Source organism: Jaculus jaculus, chromosome 1 (assembly GCF_020740685.1).
Source record: "Jaculus jaculus isolate mJacJac1 chromosome 1, mJacJac1.mat.Y.cur, whole genome shotgun sequence".
Lineage (NCBI taxonomy): Eukaryota > Metazoa > Chordata > Mammalia > Rodentia > Dipodidae > Jaculus > Jaculus jaculus.
In genome coordinates, this window is record NC_059102.1 from 142,881,649 (window position 1) to 142,904,402 (window position 22,754).

The following is a 22,754-nucleotide window of genomic DNA, read 5'->3' on the forward strand; positions in this document are numbered from 1 at the left end:
TATTACTGCTGATTACCCCAGGAAGCTGAGAGACAGAAGCACCCCAACAGCCTCTCTGAGGTCACAGGGCAGTGAGGGCCTATAGGAACCCCCTTTTCAGCAGTTCTCACACCTCTCTAATCCTCACCAATCTGTAAGACTTGATTTGTCTGTATGAAACGACAAGCCACATGGGACCACTCAGGGCCTACTACTGTGTCATGGTTTTTGTTTCATCGGCAGGGACACAGAGGGCCTGGGAGGACTGGCCAGCTCCACAGGCTCCAGGATGGAAAGAGGTAGTAAGCCCTGGAACTTTATCCTGAGCTCTGCCAATGTCTTCTTCTCTCCGGCCTATCCCTCAGGTTGTCTGCCTGTCACTCCCACCTTTCCTGGTAATAAATACTAGATAACCAGTGGAACACAGATGTTGCATGTTTGACAAGATATAGCTTTTTTAGAGGGCAGGCTAGATCTCAAACTGTGTAAACTCCTTCAGCACTTCCAGCACAGCTTCGTCCAGTCCTGGCCTGCTTCCTCCACTAGTAACAGGGGAAGTGAGAATTTCTGCAGGAGAGCTGAAACTAGACACTGGCTCAACAGGTGACTTCATGCACTTACTTAGTTATTTAGTTAGTTTGGTTTTTCAAGGTATGGTCTTGCCCAGGCTACATGGAATTCACCATGTAGTGTCATGGCTGATCTCAAACTCATCATGATCTTCCTACCTCTGCCTCTTTAAGTGCTGGGATTAAAGACATGTGTCACCACACCCAGCTGAACTTTATTTTTTTTTTTTTAATCGGTTATTTATTTATTTGCAGGTAGGAAAGAAAGAAGATGGGGGAAATGCACACACCAGGCCTCCAGACACTGCAAAGGAACTCCAGATGCACGTGCCACTTTGTGCATCTGGCTTTACGGAATTTAGAGAAACTGAACCTGGGTCCTTTGCAGGCAAGTGTTTTAACTGCCTAGCTATGTCTCCGGCAACCCCTTTTGCTCTAGCTCAGGCTGACCTGGAATTCACTATGTATCCTCAGGTTGGCCTCGAACTCATGGCGATCCTCCTACCTCAGCCTCCCAAGTGCTGAGATTAAAGGCCTGCGCCACCTGGCCAGGCCATGCTTTTATTTTGAATAATCAGTCTGTGCATGGTGATATCAGTTCCTTGCTTCTGCGGGGTACCCAGTTACCTGCTTCTACTCAAGACAGTTGGTGTAAACACCTGGAGATACCTGTATATGACACAAAAGGTGGCTCACAACCAGGTCCCTAGTTCTTTTATCTGAGGCGGCCAATTAACCTGCACATCTCAAGAGGCAGCTGGTGCACACACCGCAGATATCCATTAACACCCACCCTCAAAACTAGCGGCACCACTCTGCTGCTCTCGCTGCCCCTCTCCCGCCACTTAAGGTATCTTGGAAGCAGTCCCGTATTTTTGTGCACACCGAACACTTCGTTTCAATGGTTGCGCAGTTTTCCCGCGTGTGACCGGTTTTACTGCTGTCAGCCCGCGGGAACCGGGAGGACACGGGAAGGTCGTGAGAGATGCAGAGTCGGCTCAGGATTTCCAGTTTACCTCGGGCTTCTCCGCCCGGACGGTCGTCGGCTGGGGGCGGGGGCGGCGGGGGCACGACTGTGTGCAAAGAGCAGAGCGTGGTCGTGGATCTACCCACCGCGTGCCCCAGTGATTCCCGCGGGCACCTGTTACCAGCCCACGAGCAGCACCCGACGTCAGAGCTCGGGGCACAGTGGACATCCGAACCCACCACGGGGCTTCCCGGACTCATCAACCTGGGCGTCGGTCGGGATCAGCTACTCACTTCAGCTCGGGACACTCAATAGGCAGCAGGTTTTCGGAGCGCCTCCCTCGGGTTTCAGCGATCCCGTTCCCTTTAAGAAGGCTGAGCCCGGCTCCGTTACTTCCGCCCCGAAGCAACTTTGGCGCAGGCGCGCGGGAAGAGAGCGGCGTGGAGCGGCGGTGAGAATTCCCCTTCGCATAGATGGCGACGCCCCGGCCGCCGTGTTCGCGCCCGCCGGTGACGTCACTTCCGGGGCGGAGGAGGCTGAGTGGTGCAGTGAGGGACAAACAAAAGGAGGCGCCGGAGGTGCGCGGTGTCCGGCGCGGGGGTGGGGGACCCGGTGTCCGAAGGCTGGGGCTGCCTGCTCGGCGGCCGGGGGCGGCGAGCCCAGGTGAGTGGGACGAGTGGGGGCCGGGGACGCGAGCTGTCACGTCACGAAACCCGCTCCGATGCGCGCCCGCCACCTGCCCGGCCCCGCACGTCCTGGGCGGTCCAGGCTCCGGCCACCGGCGCGGTCCTCCCGGGCCCTTCCACACGTTTGGGACTCCCGCCGGCGCCGGGGCTCCAGGCCCCTCCCTCTGGCCGGTGCCGCGGCGCGCGAGCCCCCTCCCGGGCACCCCGGTGTCTCGGTGCTCCTCTTACCCGGAGTTTCCGCCCGGCTCCCGCAGACCCCCCACGGTCATCGCCCCGGTCCCCGCGGATCCGCGCCCCTCCGGACACAGCCCCTGGCTTCCTGGGGTTCCACCTTGGGTCCTCTCTTGACAGCTGCCCTCCAGCCCTTAGATTCTCCCAGTTCTCTTCTAGGTTTCTGGAGCCACCCTCTTATCCTAAAACCCTTCCTTTTAATGTGTCCCGCGCTGTCCCTTGCCATGGAGGCAGGATTACTGGCTAGGTCCTTAGGACCAGTGTGGGTTGGTGTTCTGCATGTGAAACTCCCTTCTCTGCCCCTGACTTGTGCACCAGAGGACAGGAGTGCCCGATCTAGTGAAGTCTGGGCCTGGTCCCCTTGTGAGTGAGCTGGAGCTCCAGCTACAATGGTCCCAGATTTCAGGAACACAGCTGGGGTTCTTGACTCTGGTGCTTTGTGGAAGACTCCTACCCTTCCTCTGGACTGAAGTGAACTAAGATGCCCTGGTTCTCAGTTGATGCAGTTATTGCTTTTTTTGGGGGGGAAGGATACATTGGGTTGGGGTCTGAGTAATAGTTAGCCTCTTCTGATGGGGACTGGGCTGATGGTGTGGGGTGGTTCAGGGAGAGCCGCACTTGCACTGTCACCTCTTTCCTTGCCCCGCCTGGGATGCCCTTGAGGATGAGGTGTGGCGGGAGATTCGGAGATTTTTGTGAGGACAGGGAATCGGAAGCTAAATTGTAGAGGAGGGGATGGGAGGGCTAGAAAAGTTCCAAGGATCTTATCCACTTTGGCGGTTAGTAATACCTTTGACCCCTGACGGGCTGTGGTCTGCCCCCTGGAGCAGACAGACTGGCAGACAGACAGATACTACAGGAAGGGGAGGAGGTCGGTTATTGGGGATGCTTCCTGTGCTGGGAAAGTGGAGTGAGAGTGTATTCAGAGGTGCCAGGCAGTGCCAGTGGCCCAGACACACTGGTGTTTGTCGGTGAAGGTCAAGTCCTCCTGTGGTTGTCAAGGGGCGGCAAGGACAGACGAATAGTGCTGGAGAAGGCCTTCCTAGAGTGTGTGTGTGGTAGGGTCTGATGCCTCTGCCTTCAAGGGGTGATTGCCCCACAGCAGGGACCCAGGAAACATTTGTGACTCCCCACTCTCCAGAAGTCATATGTATTTGTTCTCTGTACCTCAGGCACACCAACTAGGAAGCAGTTTGAATATCTTGTGGAGAGTGAGGTCTTCTAAGGATTGTCTCAGAGGGTTAGGACCCTGGGCAGGTGGCTGGGCTTGGCTTGTTGCCTGGAGGAGCAGAGGAAAGGAATGAGCTTGTCCTCAAATCTCTCCTGAAACTGGATGTGGTTCCGTGTTTTCAAATGGGGACACCGAGGCCCCACATGCTGATGGTCAAAGACTTCATGGGGGCTCAGGTGGAATGTAAGATGGCATCTTATGACAGATATGGTCCTGGAGTAGCCCAGAGGGAGGAGCATGTGATGCTGAATGATAAACAGGGCTGCCTAGGTCATACTTCCTGGAAGAGGGGGACTAGAAGAGTCAGTGAGTCCAGAGTCCCACTTCTGGTCCAGCTCTACCGTGGGCAGGCAACCATTCAGTTCAGCCTTAGCTGATGTCTCTATTCTGGCTGAGGCAAGGTGTTGGGCATAGATGGCTTGGGTGGCCTCTGCACTTTTCTGGTTCCAGGTGCTTAGTTGCCTGATCACTCATGGGATGCTGGTGCGTGTGTCTGATGCCCACAGGGGAGGCTGGCTTCTGCCTTTTTTCTCCAGCACAGACTGGAGACATGCAGGTATGACACCTGTGTCTGTACCCTCCTGGATCCGCTCAGGTCCCGCTGCCTGCCATCACCTTCCTGGCTCACTCCTATCAATGGTTTCAGCTTTCTCTGTGGTTGCGCCACACTCCCGGCTTGGGCTGCTCCTCAGTTTACACACATGCAACCTTTTCTCCGGTGAACAGTGCAGAACAGAGTGCTCATGCGTGGCCCGTGTTCTGTGTGCACTTGCTAACTGGAAGATGTGTGTTCCTGTATTTAAGTGGGTGTCTTTGCCTGGCTCTGTTTACCCTCAGTCACTCCTCTCTTGCTATTTCCCCACCTCCAGGACTAGAGCTGACCAAGGATCAGTGCACAGTGTTCTCTGGATGGCACCATCTCTCTCCCCCGCTGGTGAACATGTGCTCTGCTTCCTGCCAGGATCACTCTCCCTCCATCCCTCCCTGTGCAGGGGTTCGCCAGGGCGCATGAGCCTCTGCTGACCCCTCTGCTCTGGATCTAGTGGTGGGTCTGGTTCCTCAACAGGAACTAACCTCCAGATTGGAAAAGCTGTCTTAGAGAGTCCTCAGAGGACTAGGGAGGGTCTGTGATACAGACACCTCGTCCTAGTGGCTCCTGTTGCCCTGGAGTCCTAGCCCCTGGCACCACCAGGCTCTCCAGCAATGCTGGCAGCAGCATAAGTCCCTCCGGGAGCCATGGACATGCCCATGGAGCAGAGCTTTTCTTTCCTCCTAGGGCAGCTGCATCCATGGAGCAGAAAGAACGCTGGGACCCTGCGCACATGGACAGGGGCCAGCCTCAGCACCCGCAGCCAGCACGCAGATAGCAGAGCCGCCCTCAGGTAAGACCCTTAGCAGCCCTGCACAAAGCTCCCCAAGGAGAGAAGCAAAGGCCAGTGTCTCCATTTCCAGCATCCTTTGGCGTATGTAGGATCCAAATGTGGTGCCTGCTTGTGGTGCTGACGATGGAACCCAGGGCCTCATACATGTTAAATAAGCACTCTAGCACTAAGCTGCACCACAGCACTTTGTAATTTTTTTTTTTCAAGGTAGGGTCTCACTCTAGCCCAGGCTGACCTGGAACTCACTATGTAGTCTTAGGGTGGCCTCAAACTCACAGTGATCCTCCTACCTCTGCCTCCAGTACTAGGATTAAAGGTGTTCACTTCCACGCCCAGTTTATTTTTTATTTTTTTGAGATAGAATCTTGCTAAGTTGCTCAGGCTGGTCTTGAACACTTGTGGCCCAAGCAGGCTTTGAACTTGTGCTTCTCTGCCCTCAGCTCCTGAGTAGCTAGGATTACAGGCTTGTGGTAGGAGACCTGATTTGCTATGTTCTTTGAATCTGATGCTGTTGCACTGGACATGTTTTGTCTCCCCCCCCCACCCCGTCCTCAAGTCTTATCAGTGTTAATTGCTAATTGCTAATCATGTAGTAGTATGATTTTTCAGATACTTTTCCCAACGTGTGTTCCATGGGACACCAATCTCTTTGGTCACAGTGGTTAGACAATTCCAGGAAACAGTGAGTTGTACCTGCTGCAGGACTTCTCAGAGCCTTGAAAGCCTTAACCTTGACCACAATGAGTGTGAGAAGTTTCCTCACACTTACTTGCATATATGCATATCGGGGCTGGGGAATTTCTTTGCACTTTGGAGAAGAGCTCCCAAGGCAGGAAGCGCACTGGCTAGGACCTGACTCTGGCTGGATCCTCAACTGTCACATGCTGGCTCCACAACCATAGGCTATTTATAGTGTCTTTCTGAGCTTTGGAATCTACATTTTTTTAAAGGAGGACTGAGCTGGGCGTAGTGGTGCACACCTTTAATCTGAGCACTTGGGAGGATTGGGAGAATCCCCGAAAGTTCAAGGCCACCCTGAGACTACAACGTGAATTCCAGGTCAGCCTGGGCTACAGCGAGACCCTACCTCAAAATAAAATTTTAAAAAAAGGAGGAGGACTGAAGCTGGGTGTGGTGATGTAGTTCTGTAATCCCCATACTAGCAAAGGCTGAAGCAAGGAGGTTCACAAGTCTGAGACCAACCTGAGATACCTAGCAAGACCTCATCTCAAAATAATGAACAGAAGGGCCTGGGGAGATGGCCCAGTGGTTAGACTCTTGCTTGCAAAACCTACTGGCTCAGATTTGATTCCCCAGTACCCATGTGGAAGCCAGATAGACAATGTGGGGCATGTGTCTGGAGTTCATTTACTCTGATAAGAGGCCCTGGTGGGCATATACTCAGTCACTATCTCTCAAAAATGTTGAAAAAGAAAAGAGATGAGAGATGGCTCAGCAGTTAGAATGCTTGCCTACAAGGCCTAACAACCTGGGTTCAATTCCCTAGTATCTGCGTAAAGCCAGATGCATGAAGTGACATGTGTCTAGAGTTCATTTGCACCCGCTGGAGGCACTGGTGTGCCCAGATTCTCGATCTTTCTGTCTCTGTCTCTTTCTCTCTCTCTATCTCCTTGCAAATAAATAAATATTTTTAAAAGAGAAATGAGCAAGGCATGGTGGCACATGCCTTTAATTCCAGCACTCGGGAGGCAGAGGTAGGAGGATCGCCATGAGTTCGAGGCCACCCTGAGACTACATAGTTAATTCCAGGTCAGCCTGGGCCAGAGTGACAGACACCCTACCTCAAAAAACCAAAATAAATAAATAAATATGGAGAAAGGGTAAGGGAGCTCACTGGCAGAATGCTTGCTGGTATGAGGATTGGATCCACAGCACCTGAATAAGAAAAGGGGGTGGGGAGCTGGAAAGGTGGCTTAGTGTTTAAGGTGCTTGCCTGCCAAGTCAAAGGACCCAGATTCAGTTCCCTAGTACCTACAAAAGGCCATATGTACAAAGTGGCGCAAGTGTCTGGAGTTTGTTTGCAGTGGCTAGAAGTCCTAGCCCTCTCATTCTCCCCATCTCTTTTTCTTTCTCAAATAAATAGATTAAAAGGGGGGACGGGCTAGAGAGATGGCTTAGCAGTTAAGGTGCATGCCTGCAAAGCATAAGGACACAGTTCAATTCTGCAGGTCCCATGTAAGCCAGATGCACATGGTGGCACATGTGTCTGGAGTTTGTTTGCAGTGGCTAGAGGCCATAGTGCACCCATTCTCTCTCTCTCTCTCTCTAATAAATAAAAATAAATCTTTTTTTCTTAAAAAGGAGGGGTAAAATTTGGGTCCACCTCTCTTTTGAAACATTTTGAGGATTAATGTGTAAAAAAGGCTCTTAGCAGAATGTCCCAGAAAGTGTTCCCTACCCAAAGCTGGCCAGTGTGGAGACTGCCTTGTGATCTATAAAATCCATCCACAGCACTGATGTCATGATCCTTTGCTGAAGCTTGGCAGTGGCCTTGGCAGTCCTTTGGTGACCGGCATAGGATGTGAAGACTAAGGAAGCCATATGCTGAAACCCCACAGGAAAGCAATTGAGGTTGGAGACTTGAACCCAGTTCTTGCAACCCAGCCTAGCTAGCCAGCTCCTTTGGTCTGGCCTGAGCCCTCCCTGCTGCCTCTCCCTTCAGCAGCTTTTCCTGGAGATAGACAAGTACCTCGCCAGCTTGGACTTGAAATAGCAACCTTTTAAAAAAAAAAAAAAATAGGGCTGGAGAGATGGCTTAGCGGTTAAGCGCTTGCCTGTGAAGCCTAAAAACCCCGGTTCGAGGCTCGGTTCCCCAGGTCCCACGTTAGCCAGATGCACAAGGGGGCGCACGCGTCTGGAGTTCGTTTGCAGAGGCTGGAAGCCCTGGCGCGCCCATTCTCTCTCTCTCCCCCTCTATCTGTCTTTCTCTCTGTGTCTGACGCTCTCAAATAAATAAAAAATTTTATTAAAAAAAAAAATAACCTTAGGGCTTTTCCTTTTCTTCTCTCTCTTTCTTTTTGGCTTTTCGGGGTAGGGTCTTACTATAGCATGCTTACCTGGAATGCTGGCCTCCAACTCACAGTGATCCTCCTACCTCAGCCTCCCAAGTGCTGGGATTAAAGGCTTTGAATTCTTGATTCTCCTGCCTGTCTCCTGGGTGTTGATGCTTTTTCCTTAGTTAAGGTAGTTGCATGTTGTTTTCACATCGTTCAGACTTCACTGTCATAAAGAATCTCCCCCACCCCATCTTCAAAGAAGGGAGTAAGAGGCGCTGCTCCTGCGTCTGCTCTCCCCCACCCCCACCCATCTGCTTTCTTCACAGGAGTCAGGTCGTGTTGGAGCTGCCACCCACAGCTTGCTTTTGTTTCATGGACTGGCAGTGTCAGGAGCTCTTTCCCAGGCTAGATGCAGACAGGCTGGTGAGCCTGGCAGGCAGAAGGCACGTTCTGCGCCAGTTCCCCTGGAGCCCTGCCCTGGCTGTGCTGGCGTTTCTGGCTGCGTGGGGCATTGACAGCACAGAGGGAGGTGGAAATGCCTGCTGTGTGATGTTGTCCACTCTCCTATTTATTGGAACACGATCTGCAGTCCTGGGTTGTGCCCTGTAGGAGCTTCCTGTTGGTTTTGAGGAATTCTGTCCCCAGGGAGGGAGGCCTGAGCTAACTCCTGTCTTGCTGGGCAGCCATGAGCAGGAAGCAGCAGGACCTGTCTGTTTGAGATGGGCATTCCTCCTCAGTGCCGGGCATCTTGCAGGGCTGTCACGTGCCAGCCTGAGAAGCCTGCCCTACGGGCTTTGCCTCTGCTGCTGCCTGAGGTGAGGCCTAGGTGCAGGCTAGGGAGAGACTCATCATTGGAGTAGAGTTGGGTCATTGTGAAGCCCGAGTCTACGCTTAAGCTTGGTACCTAAAGGGCCACTTGGGGACCTGGATCTAAAGAATTGGGGCACAGCTAACCTGACATTAGCATGAGGGTTTTTGTTTGTTTGTTTTTCGTTTTTTGTTTTTCAAGGTAGGGTCTCACTCTTGTCCAGGCTGACCTGGAATTCACTCTGTGGTCTTAGGGTGGTGTCGAACTTTTGGTGATCCTCCTACCCCTACCTCCCGAATGCTGGGATTAAAGATGTGTGCCACCACACCTGACCTCTTTGTTTGTTTGGGTTCTTCGAGGTAGGGCTTTTTTTTAAAAAAAAAAATATTATTATTTTTTATTTGTGAGAGAGAAAGAGGCTAAGAGAGGGAGAGAGAGAATAGGCACACCAGGGCCTCTAGCCACTGCAAATGATATTCCAGATGCATGTGCCACCTTGTGCATCTGCCTTACATGGGTCCTGGGGAACTGAACCAAGGTCCTTTGGCTTTGCAGGCAAACGCCTTAACCGCTTAGCCATCTCTCCAGCCCCTCAAGATAGAGTCTCACTCTAGCCCAGGTTGACCTGGAATTCACTATGTTATCTCAGGCTGGCCTCGAACTCACAACAATCCTCCTACCTCTGCATCCTGAGTGCTGAGATTAAAGGTGTGCGCCACCATGCCCACTCCAATGTTTGCATTTTAGTGACATCATGTGTTGTGTGTGTGTGTGAGAGGCCTGTGGGCTTCACCTTCCCGTGGAAGACACCTGGAGCTGAGGTTGTAGAAGGACTTTTACTCCCTACCACAAGTATTCCCTACTGGCCTCCCAGTGTGTTTCTACTGCACACATCTCTGATCTCAGCAAATTCTCCTATGCCTAAATGTCTTTTTTTTTTTTTTTTTTACTTTTTGCTTTTGTCAAGGTAGGGTCTCACTCTCATCCAGGCTGACCTTGAATTCACTATGGAGTTTCAGGGTGGCCTCGAACTCAGGCAGTCCTCCTACATCTGCCTCCCGAGTGCTGGGATTAAAGGCGTGCACCACCACACCCAGCTTTAAATGTCTCTTGAGGGCTTAAAACCTCAAAATTAAATTGCCTGATGCAATATAGTGTTTTGCTGGAGTAAAAGTGGGTGTAAAGTTCCATAGCTTTCATACGCCCCTTGAACACCTCAGAGGTGCAGCTGCCAAACCTGTGTCCTCTGACGGCAACAAATGGGCCGCCCGGCAGCAGAGGTGGGATGCCAGAGTCTTGCTGGGGCGGGGCCACCTTTATCTCCCAGCTGGCTCCCTGGGAGCAGCCACTTCCAGCCCTTCTAGAGGACAGAAGATGGCTTGCCTCCAGCTCCTCTAGAGGACAGAAGATGGCTTGCCCGCAGACTGGTTCCCTTGGTCCCTTCATTTTGCCCACCTAGGCCTGGGCTCTCAATTGAAGATGTGTCTGCAAGTGTCTCCACTGAGCTCATACTATCATTTCATAACTAGTCTCAGAAGGCAGGCCAGGTGTTCAGGTCTTCATGGCAGGTTGACTGTGCCTCCAGGGCCCAGACCTAGAACTGGGTTCCTTAGGAAGTTTCTTTTGTTTTTTTTTGAGGTAGGGTCTTGCTTTAACCCAGGCTGACCTGGAATTCATTATGTAGTCTCAGGATGGCCTTGAACTCTTGACGATCCTCCTGTCTCTGCTGGGATTAAAGGTGTGTGCGCCACCACGCCTGGCTCAAGAAGTTTCTTTCTTTTTTTTTTTTTCAAGAAGTTTCTTTAACACGTGAAATACCAGAGCATCTGAGTGTGGCCTGCTTGGGGTCCCTGCCTCAGAGATCTTGTTTCCATTTACCCCTCAGGAAAATGAGTCTTTTCTCAAGAAGTATCTTGAAGAGCCAGGTAGTCTCAGGAGACCCACTTGTCTTGGAGGCAAGTCAGCTCTGGGCTACATCTTCCACTGTCATTTAGCTCTGTGGCCCAAACAGGTAACTTCACTTCGGACTTGTAAAGCCTGTAATAATAACAGCAGCAAATTCCTGGGGAAATGGTGGCACATGCCTGTAGTACTCTAGCTCAGGCTGGAATTCACTATGGAGTCTCAGGGTGGCCTCGAACTCTCGGCGATACTCCTACCTCTGCCTCCCGAGTGCTGGGATTAAAGACATGTGCCATCATGCCCGGGCTCTTTATTTATTTAGTTTATTTATTTATATGAGTAAGTGAGAGAGAGAGAGAGGGAGAAAGGCAGATAGAGAGAGAGAATGTGCACACCAGGGCATCTAGCCACAGCAAATGAACTCCAAATGTATGTGGCACCCTGTACATCTGGTTTACATGGGTATTGGGGAATTGAACCTGGATCCTCAGGCTTCGCAGGCAAGTGCCTTAACTGCTAAGCCATCTCTCTTGCCCTTTTAAAAACACTTTTTTTTAGCCAGGTGTGGTGGCGCAAACCTTTAATCCTAGCACCCAAGAGGCAGAGGTAGGAGGATCACTGTGAGTTTGAGGCCACCCTGATACTACATAGTGAATTTCAGATCAGCCTGAGATAGAGTGAGATCCTGCCTCAAAAAAAAAAAAAATTAGCTGGGCGTGGTGGTGGCCTACACCATTAATCCTACCACTCAGGAGGGAGAGGTCAGAGGATCACTGTGAGTTCAAGGCCACCCTGTGACTGCATAATGAATTCCAGATTAGCCTGAACTAGAGTGAGACCCTACTTTGAGAAAATAATTTTTTTTTCCCTTTTTTGAGGCAAGGCCAACAGATTGGCCTTTTTTTTCAAATATAATTTATTTATTGTTATTGACAATTTCCATAATTATAGACAATGACCCACAGAAATTTCCTCCCTTCCCCAACTTTCCCCTTTAAACTCCACTTTCCTTCATACCCCTTCCCCCTCTCAATCAGTCTCTTTTATTTTGATGTCATGATCTTTTCCTCCTATTATGATGGTATTGTGTAGGTAGTGTCAGACACTGAGGTAATTGATATCCAGGCCATTTTGTGTGTGGAGAAGCACATTGTAAGGAGTCCTACCCTTCACTTGGCTCTTACATTCTTTCTGCCACCTCTTCAGCAATGGATCCTAAGCCTTGGAAGATGTAATAAGAGATATTCCAGTGCTGAGCACTCCTCTGTCACTTCTTCTCAGCACCATGGTGCCTTCTGAGTCATCCCAAGGTCACTACCATCTGCAAAGAGAAGCTTCTCTAACCAAAAGTGAGAGTAGCATTAATAGATGGGTATGAACATTAAGAGAAGTGCTTACTGGGCAGTTTGGTGAGTATAGTATATACATTTAGCTAGACAAGAGCAGACGTTACACCCTAGGGCTCATGACTACCCCTGTTTTAAATTTTCAGTATCAAGGATGCATTCTCTCTCATAGAGCAGGCCTCCAGTCCAATTAGGGAACAGTTTCCCCCATAACAGACATGCCACCTTTGCACCCATCAGCTCATTTGGCCTGGCTGTCCAAATATAAGGCTTGGAGTGTCCACTATTGAGGTATCTCTACTGTTGATTTCTCTTTCTCCCATTGAACTGCTTGCAGTTTAGATTTTTCCAGCTTTTTCTCAGCTTGTCTACATGGAGGAGGTTTACAGCTTGCTTTTACATATATATATGTATGTATGTATGTGTGTATATATATGTATGTGTGTGTGTGTATGTATATATATATATATAATTTATTTATTTATTTATGAGAGAGAGAGAATGGACATGTCAGGGTCTCTAGCCACTAGATACAAACTCCAGACTCATTTGTCCCATCGTGCATCTGGCTTACATGGGTCCTGGGGAATCGAACCTGGGTCCATAGGCTTGCAGGCAAATGCCTTAACTGCTAAGCCATCTCTCCAGCTGAAGTTCTCTTTTTTTGCCTGGGAAGGTCTAAGGTAGGGTCTTGTTCTAGCCCAGGCAGACCTGGATTTCATTATGTAGTTTCAGGGTGGCCTTGAACTCACAGCTATCTACCTCTGCCTCCTAAGTGTTGGGGTTAAAGGCATGTGCCACCAAGCCCCACAAGTTCACAAGTTCAAAGGCAGCTTGGGCAACATAGTAAGACACGGTCTCAAACAATTCCCAGTAATGACTACAGCAAACATCTTACTATACATCAGACGTGGTGGTCCAAAATCATTGCAGGGTCTGCCTCATTCAGTCCCCACCACAGCCCACCCAAGACATGAACATGGCAGACCTGCCAGGCACAGTGACTTTCCTGGGTCACACTGGTGAGGTGAGGGTTGAAGCTGTACAAGGGAAGGCCTGGGCCTGAGCCCTACCCTCTGAGCTCCAGTGGCCAGTGTGGGAAGCCCAGGAGGTATGCCTTCCCTATCACCTCTCACCCTGGAACATAGGCCACACACCTTTGCAGGTTTGCATGAGGAAGGACCTGTTTGGGAAGCCCTGCCCAAATGTGAAAGCAGTGTAGAGCTTACACTGTTCCCCTCCCTTCCAACTGGCAGCTCTTCCCCAGGAAGTGAGGGTGTGCCTTTCTGTGTAGGGTAAGTCCCCAGCCAGCAGCACCCCAGCCCACCACCTCTGACTCACCCCAGCTGGGTGTGGGGGACTAGAGGGAAGTACCCTGCTCTTTGGATGAGAGACTGAGTGCCAGATGAGGGTGAGACCTCTGCTCCCCTCCTGGCTTGGTAGCAGAGGGAGCATTAGGTCTGGGGCAGATTCATAGGCCTAGGAGTGAGGGGGGTCAGCCACAGTGGGTCTTGCTGAGTCCTCTGGGGAACAGCCCTTCCCCCTTTCCTGGAAGGGTTTTGGAGGGACCGCCTCCCATCTGGGCTGTGGGGAAGGGTGCCAGTCTCCCGCCTCCCTCCTGCCTGCAGGGAAGTTTTCCCTTTGCTCTGCTCTTAACAAAAGACTCTGTGTCCTGCTGCCTCCAGCTCCCAAGGGCCTGCTGCCCAGGTGTGGGAGCTGCCCAGTCTCGGCAGGGGTCTAGGCCATACTAGGTGACCTCCCTCCAGACAGAAGGGGCAGCATATGTCCTTTGTTTGACTCCCCTCCATGACTGGAAATCACCCAATGACATACCCCTGTACTCCTAGATACTCAGATGGCTAAGGCAAGAGGATGACTCTGGGCCAGCCTGGGCAACATAGATTCCATCTTGAGGAAGAGAAAGGGAGGAGGAGGGTCAGGGAGGGGTGGGAAAAGAAGGGAAAGGAAAGGGAGATCCTGTGGGTTGGGGTGGTCCTTTCTTGGGACCTTGAGCCCAGAGGTCCTGGGGTTCTTTTGGTGGTCTGTTTGTTCAGAAATATTGTGCTTGCAATTTAGCCCTCACCTTGTCTGAACCACGAATAATGGGAGGAGGGTCTTTTGGGATGGCAGTTGGGTTGTAAATCACCTGTCAGTCTCATATGTGCCAGGTGTTGACTTGATGTACAGACCATAGTCTTGCTCTTCGTCGTCACCATAACCCATGTGACGGCTGCGGCCCCTCTTACACTTGATGAAACTGCATGAGAGAGGAAGTGGTGGTGTTCCAGCCCTCAGCTCCAGGGACTGAGCGCTCCTCTGCCCTGTATGTTGAGGGCTGTGGCGGCTGTTGTGTGTGTTGCAGGGTGGGGCAGGGGTCACAGATAAGACCTTTTTCCAGTTGCAGCTACTTATAAATTCTTTTATAATCTCCAGGAGTCACATGATAATGGAGGTCTTAAGATTTTTTTCTGTTTATAAGCGTGTTTTATTTAGAGAGTAGAAGGAAGTATGTAATGTAGACAGCCCCTGTGATCTTACCCTCCCTCAGACTTAACCAAACATAGTCTGTGTACTGCTATCCAGATTGTTTTCATTCAGAATATGACCTTTTTTGTTTGTGCAGTGTATGCGCGGTACAGTCTGTGGTGGGTATGTGCATGTCTGTGTGCATAGGCCAGAGGAGAACGCTGGGTTTCCAATGTAGCGAATCCATGTGTTTCCTTGAGCTGGAGTCTGTCATGGAACCCAGAGCTGCCTTTGTTGGTCAACTTGGCTGACCACAGATCCCCAGTGATTCTCCTGCCTCTGCTTCTACAGGCCTGGGGTTACAGGCACATGTGGCCACACGCAGCTGTTTATGTGGGTGCTGGAGAATCAAACTTGGGAAAATCAGGCTTTTATGTAAGTGCTCTTACTTGCTAAGCCCAGAAATAAGTTTTTTACTGATAGGAGTAAAAAAAGGGGGGAGCTGGAGGAATGGCTTAGTGGTTAAGGCGTTTGCCTCCAAAGCTAAAGGACCCAGGTTTAATTTCCCAGGATCCACATAAGCCAGATACACAAGGGGCATATACATCTGGAGTTTGTTTGCAGTGACTAAAGGCCCTGGCGTGCCCAGTCTCTCTCTCTCTCATTGCAAATAAATAAATAAAATTTTTAAAAAACAGGCTGGAGAGATGGCTCAGTGGTTAAAGCAGTTGCCTGCAATGCCTAGCAACCCAGGTTTGATTCCCAAGTATCCGCATAAAACCAAATGCACAAAGCAGTGCATGTGCCTGGAGTTTGTTTGCAATGGCTGGATGCCCTCATGTACCCATTCTCTCTCTCTGTCTGCAAATAAATAAATAAAATTCACCCCCCCGCCAAAAAAAGCTTTTGCCAGATGTGATGGTACACGCCTTTATTAATCCCAGCACTCGGGAGGCAGAGGTAGGAGGATCAGAGTGAGTTTGAGGCCACCCTGAGAGTACATAGTGTATTCCAGGTCAGCCTGGACCAGAGTGAGACTCTACCTCGAAAAACCAAAAACCAAAAACAACAATAACAAAAAAAAAAAAAAAACAGTTCAGATGCATGCAACACTTTGTGTATTTAGCTTATGTGCTGGGGAATCCAACCCAGGCCAACGGGCTTTGCAAGCAAGCAACTTTAACCACTTAGCAATCTCCTAGGCTGCGGGGGTCTAATTGGTTTTGCCTTTCTTTTTTATTGATTGTATTATGCAAAAATAAACATAACATGGCACTTCCCATCTCAGCCATGTTTTGGTGGCAGTGCTGTGATAATCAGTACATTCCTTTTTTTTGTTTATTTTTTCTGAGGTAGGGTCTCACTCTAGATCAGGCTGACCTGGAATTCACTATGTCATCTCAGGGTGGCCTTGAGCTCACAGCAATCCTCCTACCTCTGCCTCCCGAGTGATGGGATTAAAGGCATGAGCCACCAAATCCAGCTCAACATTCCTGTTTTTGTGGCCATCACCATCATCATCTCCATCTCTAAAATATTTTATCTTGCAAAACAGAACTATCTTTCCCATTAGACACCACCCTTTACTCCCTGGTCCCTCTCCTTTCTGTCTCTGAATTTGACTTGTCTCTGTCCTTCAGGAAAATGAAACCTACAGTATTTGTCCTTTCCTGACTGGCTGTTTTCAGAGGTCATACCTTTCATATTCTTGCCAGCAACTTTTTTTAGCCTGATGTCTCTTGGGTATCTTTTGGGTCACTGCATATAGATTTGTGAAGAACTCAGCATTCTGTATCAGAGTTACAAAAACAGAGGCTTTGGCTAAATAAATAATGTGCTTGGGTCCACACAATTGTTTCATGCTGGAGCTGGATTATAACCCACTCGCCCCATTATGATCCCCCATCTGCCTGCCACCAAGGTGAGAGCAGAGTCTCTTTGGGTTGCCTGTTTGGCCCCACTTCTCCCATGTGCCTGTGCAGCCCAGGAGAGGGCAGACTGGCTTGTATCACGTGCACTCTGTATCTGCCTGGGATGGCATGACCAGGTATGGAGGTTGCCCTGAGTTCAGCAGTGTCCTCAGGGACAGTGTCCTCTGGGCAAAGGGAGTGGGGCAGGACCATAAGAGAAGCTGTGTCTGCTGCCCTGGTAACATGCACAATAGCTCCCGCTGCCTGCTGGGCCTCTGAAGTGTGGGGATGAGAGAGGACCAGCCAGGAGGGTGGAGACTAATGGTGGCTCTGGCGCCTTTTGTGTCATAAAGTGGTTGCAGCACATAAAAGAGTGCATTGGTGGTAATTGGAACAGCTTCCACTGTATCCACAACTCACGTTGGTCAAGTCACTGTTTTGCAGTGATCGCGTCATACACACGTGTGCACGCACACATGCACGTAAATATATTAAAGCCCCTTCCCCTGTCCCTTTTCCTGCCCCCCCCATGAAATCATGTTGATTTTGAGATATTCCTTGCCTGTTTTTGTGTCTCCCATGCCTCGGTGTGTGTGCTATAGGAATCCTTTTGTAAGCTAGGTATCTTCCTATCATCTGTCTACAGCCATTCACCCTTCTCCTGTGGACGAACGTTTCAGTGCTTGCTGTTCCAACAGCTCTTCAGTGAGCCTCCTTGTCCTAGCCGGTACTGCAGCATTTTTGCCAATTTGAGGGAGTGAAAGGTGTATCTGGTTTTATTTGCTTTTTTTTTTTAGGTAGGTTTCATACTAGCACAGGCTGACCTGGAATTGGAATTCAGGGTGGCCTTGAACTCACAGCAATTCTCCTGCTTCTGCCTCCTGAATAGTGCTGGGATTAAAGGTGTGCTCCACCATGCCCAGCTTGCATTTCTTTTTTACTATTTTATTTTATTTATTTGCAGGGAGAATAAGAAAGAGAATGAGTACATTACGGTCTGTAGCCACTGCAAATGAATTCCATATGCATTCATCACTTGTATATCTGGCTTTGCCTAGGTACGGGGGAATCAAACCTGGGTCACTAGGTTTTCCTGGCAGGTGCCTTAACCTCTGAGCCAGTCTTCCAGGCCCTCCATTTTATTTACTTATTTAAAATTTTTTTTAAATAATTAACAACTTCCATGATTGTAAAAAATATCCCGTGGTGATTCCCTCCCTCCCCTCACTTTCCCCTTTGAAACTCCACTCTCCATCATATCCTTTCCCCCTCTCAGTAAGTCTTTCTTTTGTTTTTGATGTCATCACCCTTTCATCCTATTATGATGGTCTTGTGTAGGTAGTGTCAGGCATTGTGAGGTCATGGATATCCAGGCCATTTTGTGTCTGGATTAGCACGTTGTAAGGAGTCCTACCCTTCCTTTGGCTCTTACATTCTTTCTGCCAACTCTTCATAGTGGATCCTGAGCCATGGAAGGTGTGATAGAGATATTGCAGTGCTGAGCACTCCTCTGTCACTTCTTCCCAGCACCATGGTGCCTTCTGAGTCATCCCAAGGTCACCGCCATCTGAAAAGAGAAAGTTCTCTAATGAAAAAGTGAGAGTAGCATTAATATATGGGTATGAACATTAAGAGTAGTGCTGAATTCCAGGTCAGTCTGAGCTAGAGTGAGACCCCTACCTTGAAAAACTTAAAAAAAAAAAAAAAAAAAGAGTAGTGCTTACTGCAGCCCCCCCCCCCCCTCATTTTTTTCCTTTGGATTTTCAAGGTAGGGTCTTGCTCTAGCTCAGGCTGACCTGGAATTCATTCACTATGTAGTTTCAGGGTGGCCTCGAACACAGCAATCCTTCAACCTCTGCCTACTGAGTAATGGGATTACTTCATTCATTCATTGTTTTTTTGTTTGTTTGTTTTTCGAGGTAGGGTCTCACTCTAGCCCAGGCTGACCTGGAATTCACTAAGGAGTCTCAAAGTGGCCTCGAACTCACGATAATCATCCTATCTCTGCCTCCCCTGTGCTAAGATTAAAGGTGTGTGCCACCACACCCGACTCCATTTTTTTAAATGTGTCTGTGGTGTGTGTGTGTGTGTGTGTGTGTGTGTGTGTGTGTGTGTGTGTGTGTGTAGATCAGAGGACAACCTCACAGTGTCTGTCTTCCCCTTCCCTCCCCTACTTTTTTGTTGTTGTTGTTAGGTAGGGTCTCACTCCAGCCCAGGCAGATTTGGACTTCACTCTCAGGTTGGCCTCAAACTCCCAGTGATCCTCCTACCTATGCCTTCTGAGAGCTGGGAATAAAGGCATGCTCCTCCACGCCCAGCCACCCCTTCTTTTTGAGATAGGGTTTCTCTCTTTCTCTCTCTCTCTCTTTTTTTTTTTTTTTTTTTGCTGCTGGAAAAGCTAGTCTAGCTGTCCTGTGAGCTTTGGGATTGTCCTGGCCCTGTTCTCAGCTCCCCCCCCCCAAATGCTATAGGCTTGTTGGGATTATAGGTGCGTGTGCCATTTTGTGTCAGGCTTTATGTGGGTGCTGGGAAATCATGGGTGCTGGAAAATTGCACTCAAGTCAGCAGGCTTATGGAGCAAGTAGCTTTAACTTGGCTCTCTCAATTTGCATTTCTTTCTTCTTTTCATTTTTTTCTCTACTTATTTATTTTGTTTTATTTGAGAAAGAGAGAATATGTGCATCAGAGCCTTCAGCTACTATAAATGAACTCCAGAGGCATGCACCACCTTGTGTAGGTGGCTTATGTGCTGGGTCCTTAGGTATCACAGACAAGTGCCTTAATTGCTAAGCCATCTCTCTGGCCCTTAATTTGCATTTCTTGATTACAAATGAGATTAATAATTGTTTTATAAATTAGGGTATGGTGGCATATTCTTGAAATCACAGCATTCAGAAGGCTGAGGCAGGAAGATTATGAGTTAGAGGTTGGCCTGGGCTACACAAGACCCTGTCTCAAAGGAAAAAAGAAGAGAATTTTTTTTTTTTTTGAGGTAGTGTCTCACTCCAGCCCAGGCTGACCTGGAATTCACTATGGAGTCTCACGGTGGCCTCGAACTCACGGCAATCCTCCTATCTTTGCCTCCCGAGTGCTGGGATTAAAGGCGTGCACCATCACATCTGGCCTCAAGAAGAGAATTATTTCATACAGTAATTTCCATTTGTATTCTTTTCCATTGTTTTACATGTTCATATAACTTCTTTTTGGATTTTTGTTTGTTTGTTTTTGTTTTTTGAGGTAGGGTCTCACTCTAGCCCAGGCTGACCTGGAATTCAGTATGGAGTCTCAGGGTGGCCTCAAACTCACAGCGATCCTCCTACCTCTGCCTCCTGAGTGCTGGGATTAAGGGCATGTGCCACCACACCTGATTTAATTTTTTTTTTTTCCTAAGGTTGGGTCTCACTCTTGTCCTGGCTGACCTGGAACTCACTATGTAGTCTCAAGGTGGCCTCCTCAAACTCACAGTGATGCTCCTACCTCTGCCTTCCAAGTGCTGGGATTAAAGGTGTGCGTTACCAGAGATTGTCTCTTTTGAATGCTTGTGGAAGTGTTGTATCTATTCTGGTATTAATCCTTTGGTGGGCATACACTTTAAAAATAGCCCCTCCCCTTCTTCTCTTATCCTTTGCTGGGTGCATATATTTTAACTTCATGTTTTTCCTTTATCAGTAAATTTGTTTAGATGCTTACTGGGTAATAAAAAACCCAACCAGAAAGCCTCATCTCTATGAGAGCCATTGTTGGATGCAGGCTCCAAGGGGAGTTATTGGTTCTCTTCTGGCAGGACAGGCTCCTCCTCTCCATGCTGCTGACACTGTATCCTCAACTCTGCATTCCAGGAGCTCGACACTCCTGTGAAGTATGCGGCCAGAAAAGGCAGCAGACAACCAGGCACTGCTCCTTTGGCATTGCCATCCTTCTCGTCCCCTGCTGGGCTCCCTGTCTTTGCGCACCAGCAAGGGTCCAGAATACAGTTGACCGTCCTGCCATAAAACTTGCCCAACTTGGATTTCCCACTATTCTTGGATGTCAGGCTCTTTACTTCAAGCTTGTACTGTCTATGTGAAACAGTGACTATGCAGGGCCAAGTTTCTTTCCTAAACACTGAGCCATGATTCTCTTCTAACTGGATACTAGGTACTGTTAAAATGCTGTCATTGGGACTGGAAAGATGGCTCAGCAGTTAAAAGCCCTTTCTTACAAAGCCTGAAGGCCTGAGTTTGAGTCCCCAGTACCCACAAAAAGCCAGATGCACAAAGTTGTACATGCATCTGGAGTTCGTTTGCAGTAGCAAGAGGCCCTGGTGTGCCCATACTCACTCTTTCTTTTTGCTTCTTTCTTTTTCTCTCAAATAAATAAATTAAACAAAATCTTTTTTTTTGAAGTAAGGTTTTACTGTAGCCTAGACTGACCTGGAATTTACTAAGTAGGCTCAGGGTGGCCTCTATACAGCAATCCTCCTACCTCTGCCTCCTGAGTGCTGGGATTAAAAGCATGTGGCACCATGCCCAGCATAAATTTTATATATATATGTATAAATAGTTTATATATGTGTAATATATATATATATATATATATATATATATATATATATATATATATATGGCTGGAGAGATGGCTTAGTGGTTAAGGCACTTGCTGTAAAACTAGAGGACCCAGGTTCAATTTCCAGGACCCATATTAGCCAAGTGTGCAAGGCAGCACTTGCATATGGAGTTCCTTTGCAGGGCTAGAGGCCCTGGTGTACCCATTCTCTTTCTATCTGCTTCTTTCTGTCTCAAAAAAATGAAATAAGTTAAAAAATAAATTTTATATATATATATATATATATGTATATGTATATATATATAATACATATATATATGTACATAATATATATTTATATGTTTGTTGTTGTTTTTCAAGGTAGGGTCTCACTCTAGCCCGGGCTGACCTGGAATTCACTATATAGTCTCAGCATAGCCTTGAACTCACTGTGATTCCCCTACCTCTGCTTTCCAAGTGCTGTGATTAAAGGTGTGTACCACCAAGCCCAGTTTCCATAACACATTTTTAAAAAATATTTGAGAGGGAGAGAGAGAGAGAGAGAAAATTGGCATGCCAGGGCCTCCAGCTACTGAAAATGAACTTCAGATGCATGCACCCCCTTGTGCATCTGGCTTACATGGGTCCTGGAGAATTGAACCTGGATCCTTTGGCTTTGTAGGCAAATGCTTTAACCGCTAATCCATCTCTCCAGCGCCCCCCATGACACATTTTTAATGATTTGGGGGGGGTCGAGGTAAAGTCTAACTCTAGCCCAGGCTGACCTGGAATTCACTATGTAGTCTCAGAGTGGCCTCGAACTCATGGCAATCCTCCTACCTCTGCCTCCCAAATGCTGGGATTAAAGGTGTGTACCACCACACCCAGCTTTAATGATTGTTTTTATTAGTATGAACTTTACAGTATGAACGTACTACATATTGGTCATCCGTGACATTTTTGTTTTATTTTTTTATTTTTTTGATTTTTCAAGGTAGGGTTTCACTCTAGCCCAGGCTGACCTGGAATTCAATATTTAGTCCCAGGCTGGCCTCGAACTCACAATGATCCTCCTACCTTTGCCTCCTGAGTGCTAGGATTAAAGGCATGCACCACCATGCCCAGCTTATTTTCTTTTTTTAATTTTTATTTATTTGCATGCAGAGAAGAGATAGAAGAGACAGAAAGAGAAAGAATGGGCACGCCAGGGCCTTTATCTACTGCAAAGGAATCCCAGATACATGCACCACTTTGTGCATCTGGCTTTACATGGGTACTGAGGAATGGAACCTAGGTCCTATTTGTGTGTGTGTGTGTGTGTGTGTGTGTGTGTGTGTGTGTACACATGCCATAGTGTGCAGGTAGAGGTCAGAGGACAACCTCAAACTGCTGAGCGTCTTTGAGATAGCTTTTAGACACTACAAACAAATACCAGTCTAGTTGGCTGCCAAGCTTTGGATTATTTTGGTTCTGCCTGCAGTTGTTTTAGGCATGTTGGGAATCAGACACACAGCCACTTTGGGTCCAGCCTTACGTGGTACTAGGGAATTGTACTTGGGTTGCAGGCTTTGCAAGCTAATGCCTTTAACCACTGAACCATTTCCTTATTTATTTATTTATTTGCAAGCAGAGAGACAGAGGGGGAGGGTGGGCATGCCAGGGCCTCTTGCCACTGCAAGCAAACTCCAGATGCGTGCATGTGCCACTTCGTGTGCATCTGGCTTTACGTGGGTACT

The 22,754-nt window shown here is 48.7% G+C and overlaps 1 protein-coding gene across 3 annotated transcripts in view; it reads left to right on the forward strand.

Annotated features, from left to right (window-relative positions):
- Window positions 1–2,095: 2,095 nt before the first annotated feature.
- Lrrc8a (leucine rich repeat containing 8 VRAC subunit A) overlaps window positions 2,096–22,754 on the forward strand; it is a 40,296-nt gene continuing 19,637 nt past the window's right edge. Inside the window, exons 1-2 of one of the 3 annotated variants that reach the window (XM_004671788.2) lie at window positions 2,096–2,178; window positions 4,940–5,045. The gene's annotated coding sequence lies outside the window, so the exon portion shown is untranslated. Of the gene's footprint in view, window positions 2,179–3,182; window positions 4,220–4,939; window positions 5,046–22,754 lie in introns of those variants that run through there. The other 2 variants (XM_045147235.1, XM_045147229.1) reach the window with 2 other exon arrangements.